The sequence below is a fragment of the Sceloporus occidentalis genome, unplaced genomic scaffold (assembly GCF_023333645.1).
Source record: "Sceloporus occidentalis isolate IW3139 unplaced genomic scaffold, rSceOcc1.0.p SCAF_102, whole genome shotgun sequence".
In the NCBI taxonomy this organism is placed as follows: Eukaryota; Metazoa; Chordata; class Lepidosauria; order Squamata; family Phrynosomatidae; genus Sceloporus; species Sceloporus occidentalis.
Genome location: NW_028317082.1, coordinates 396096 through 400837, shown reverse-complemented (window position 1 = coordinate 400837; position 4742 = coordinate 396096). Strand labels below are relative to the sequence as shown.

At 38.0% G+C, this 4742-nt stretch overlaps 1 non-coding gene across 1 annotated transcript; it reads left to right on the top strand.

The window, feature by feature from the left end:
• The first annotated feature begins 565 nt into the window (after positions 1–565).
• LOC149283557 (5S ribosomal RNA) lies at positions 566–684 on the top strand. Its single transcript, XR_016277912.1, has one exon. It is a non-coding gene; the product is annotated as a 5S ribosomal RNA (ribosomal RNA).
• Positions 685–4742: the final 4058 nt, after the last annotated feature.

Here is a 4742-nt window from a genome sequence, read left to right as displayed (position 1 = left end):
ATGACTCTTGAAATAATGTGAGAGATTCATGTGGAATATCACCCTAGATCCACGGCTAAGGCTGGGTGGTTTTGATGAATGTCATTATATTAAAAAGATAAGCAAATGGTGATGTCGCCAGGTGTGAGGATTTATCAGCCACCCCACCTTCCTCCCAGCCTGATATTCCATTATTAGCTTTGGGTGTACCTGCCTTCATATACATTTCTGTTTTTCTTTTTTTCACTTTTGTTGTCCATAAAATACTGCTAAAATTAAAATTTTTATTTCATAGATACCCAAATAAAACTTTTCATGCTTTTAGCACATCCACTTTATAGAGAATTTAAATGGGAAACCAAACTTGACAGAACTCACAGAAACCCATTTAACCTTATAGAACACTCTAGATTTTTGTTACTGTTCATACAACCCTAGATAATGTACAATAAGATTCATTGTCTCATTTTAGGAAACTGTTTCATACCTCACAAAGGTTCTGTTTTTACCTGACAGTGTCAAGGTACACTAGGGGGCGCTCGTGTGTTCCATTCAATGAAGATCCAGAGTTATATTAGAACCGCTTACCTGCGGCTATACCACCCTGAAAGCGCCCAATCTCGTCTGATCTTGGAAGCTAAGCAGGGTTGGGCTTGGTTAGTACCTGGATGGGAGACTGTCTGGGAATACCAGGTGTTGTAGGCTTTACCTGACAGTGTCCCAGCTCCCACAAGCAGCCTTAGGGACAAAGCCCTGAGTTTCTTCAGTCTAGCCCCAACCCTCCTGTGCTGCACAATTGCTCTTTGAGAGCGCCATCCAGGAAACCTTTTCTAAATATTGCTTAAATGCATTTCATAATAAAGAATTTTAGTCCTTCATATACTATACAAAGATTAGTTGCCTTTGCTCCATTTGTATCTTGATAGTACTGCATGCTTCTTTCCTTTTTTAAATTCCAAAACCAACAAAGCTATTGAAGCCAATCGAGAAACAAAGTCTAATCTGAGGCCATGTAAAAACATGGCTAACCTGGACCATTACAGTCATTAAACATAGTCTGTTCTCCCTAACAACCTTACCATACATACTGTATTGCCTCGAGTATAGGCCACACCCGATTATAGGCCACACCCTAAAAGTTTGGTGGTATTTTAAAGAAAAATGTATTGTTAAAGAAAAAATACACATTAGTGGAATGGTATAACAGTATTTTACCTAATATACAGGAATACATGTATTTTAACATTTTTGGTATCTATTATGCAGTTAGTCAGCACAGATTATACACACACAGAAAACCAATAGCCATTTTAAGGTCCCCCCTTAATTCATAATGCACCTTACTTATAGATATGCCCCTCTGCTCCCCAAATATGCCAATCTGCCCCCCAGATATGCCACTCTGCCCCAGATATGCTTTATGCCCTCTAGGAATGCCAATCTGCACCTAGAAATACCACTCTGCCCCTCCTGATATGCCACTCTGCTAACTACATATAACACCCCCCCCCCCCGACTTACCAATGGTGCATGAGAAAAATGCAATTAACTGAAACTAGACATACAGGGCATTTTGCAATAAACAATGACCGTAGTGCCTCACTACCTTATATTTTCCATCAGAGACATTTGTGTGGTAATTTCTGAACAAAAGTAATTGCAGAATGAATTTAAATTCAGTGTCATTTTCTCACTATTTTAGAAAAAATGAAGGCCCGTGCCCCCTCGCCACCAAGCCAACCCCCTGCTCCTAAACCTCTGGGGAAGCAGAACTCCTTTTCCGACTCAGAAGGAACTGGGAACCAAAGTTCAGAAGACTTTAAGGATAATATTTTGAATAGGAAGGTTGACCTCCGCATATGTCTTCCTGATGGCCAAGAAAGATTGGAAACTGTAGATGGAAGGTAGATATGAGAGTTATATGCTATTCTCATTTGATTTTTTTCTAACTTGATTTGATTTTTAGGCTCCACAAGTTTATATTGCTTGAAAATAGAACTATTTATGGGAAAACAAGCAATTTAAGTGCTAAATAAAGTCTGGCAGTCTGAGAGTTAAACGTCAGAAACCAAATTGTATGCAGTTTGCATAGTGCTTGTTTTAACACATTTGTTGGCAACATCAATTTACATGGCATAATCCTCCATAAGCCATATATTTTAGTACTTGAATACATTTAATGGATTAACGAAGTAAACCATAGTGCAACACCCTAAATAAATTTGCAGTGTGTCTTCAGTGACAATTAATACATACCTTCCAAAGGTACCAAATACCTCTAAACTTACATCCCTATTTTCTGTGTGGGGTTGACTCACGGAGGATGTCAGAGGGAGACTTTTTACTACAGTGCATGGATGAAGTTGCCACAATGTAAGATTGCGGCCACTGAAACAGGATAAGAAAGCTCTCTTGTTTTCTCAACATCAGTGGAGTTATATAGGTGTATTGCTTTGTTGCATGTATACCTTCACAATATTAATATTATTAATTCAATTGTAGGATATGAAATGTGTGTCATAATTTCTAAAATCATGATACCAGTACTGCTCACAAAATAAAATATAAACACTATGGCAGCTGTACTTAGATCACTGTGTCATCAATATCCATGAGATAAGCACAGAGGTCACCATACCCACAATATGTCATTATACTTCCCTGTGGTATCTAAGATCACAAGTTCAGTCTCCACACATTATATCAGTGCCTTGACAGAGATATTCTGTTTGTAGGCTTTACCAAAACAGGAAAACTAAAGGAGATAGTAAAACAGATGAAACGAAAAGCAAAGTTTAGTAAAGGGCATACCAATGGTATTATTGAAGAAGCAGAATTGCACCAAAAATGTATACATTAAGATTGAATGATGTAAGCATGAATAATGTAAGATGTAACTCTCCAGACACTCAACCTATCAAAAAATGTTTCAATGATACATTACTGGGTAATTGGCAAAAGTTTTTTTTCTGTTACTTTTGAAACACACTACATGAAACTCTTTTTACACACCATACCTCTGCTGCCTCTCTCAGACACAGTTACTCTACATAAGCAGTACAGATTTTCACATTTTACCTTCAACTTTAACCACTCACACAGCCAAATCTGTGCACAAACCCATAGACCACATTATACATAAGTGTAAAATGTATTGCTTTTTAAAACTTCACTATAGGGGATTGTCAGTCTCTTTCTCAAAGGTGACCTACTTCTTAGTTTGTGTACTGCAGTGTTTCTGATTTTTGGTGACTGTTGTGGTGTGTTATATATTGAGGGTGCTCTTGTTGAATGTTGTCACTTTTTCCCGCTACAGCTTATTTTTCTTCTCCTCTTCGTTCTTCCTATTGGCTCTTCTTCTGTATCCTTCCGGCATTGGTTGTTACCTGGCCATTTGTGTCTGACGTGCCTGGCCCGTCATTGGGCATTAAGGGGTTAAGTTGATCTGGCCTGATAGGATGCACCCAAAGTTATTAAAATAGCTTAGTGGTGTACTAGCAAAATTATTAATGTATTTATTTAACCAATCATTGTTAACGGAAGTTATCCCAGAAGTTTGTAGTAGATATAGCTTATCTAGATTTCAGTAAGGCTTTTGACATTGTTCCACATACCTTGGTTGTAACCAGTGGTTATTTGAGTTACTGTTGCGTTTCTGTCATCTTGAAGCAGTCTGCCCATTCTCCTCTGACATCTGATATTTTCGTAGACACAACTGTGGCTCACTGGATATTTTCTTTTTCGGACCATTCACTGTAAACCCTAGAGATAGTTGCATGTGAAAATCCCAGTACATCAGAAGTTTCTGAAATACTCAGCCCAGCCTGTCTGGCACCATCAACCATACCTTGTTCAAAGTCCCTTTTGAAATCCCCTTTTTTCCCCCATTTTGGTGCTCGGTTTGAACTTCAGCAAGTTGTCTTGACCAGGTCTACATGCCTAAATGCATTGAGTTGCTGCCATGTGATTGGCTTATTAGCTATTTGTGTTAACAAGCAGTTGAACAGGAGTACCTAATAAGTGGCCAGTGAGTGTGTGTGTGTGTGTATGTTTACAATAATGTTTCTAATAACAATAGCAAAAAATTAGAAAAATGTGGTAACATTTAAACATAATCATACAGTGATGTCACCATAAGGGGAACCATCCAGTTCCAACAAAATATATATATATATAACTTATATACATACGTTTATTTTTGCGCTGCATCTTTCCAAAAATGGAGAGAGTTAAAATACTTGCCTTTCAAATACCCCAAAAAAGAATTGTTTGATGGGGTAAATTGGAGTGGCCGGGTTCAAATAGGACAAAGGCACCGACTGACCAAAATGTAAAAAAAAAAAATTACTTCCCAAATGTGGCCTTTTAGCCCCTAACAACCAGACAGACCCATGCATGGGTGGTATCGCTGTACTCAAGAGATTTTGCTGAATGCATATTGGGGTGTTGTTTAGCAGTGACATATACCAGGAGCAGTAAATTCACACCTTAAGTGCAATGCATGTGAAAAAAAACCACACAAAAATATCACCACAAATTTTGACAAAGGCTGGTGGTAGAATCTCATGCATGGAAAGGGTTAAAATACCAACACATGAGATACCCTGGAGTGTCTAATTTAAAAAAAAAAGTATGGTTTTATGGGGTAAATTGAACTAGCCAGCTTCAAAGATTGCCCAACTAAGAATATGGTGTAGTAGGAAACCAGAATATGAAACCTTTGACACCCAATCACGTGTCAAAAATGAAAGTGAAAATGAAAG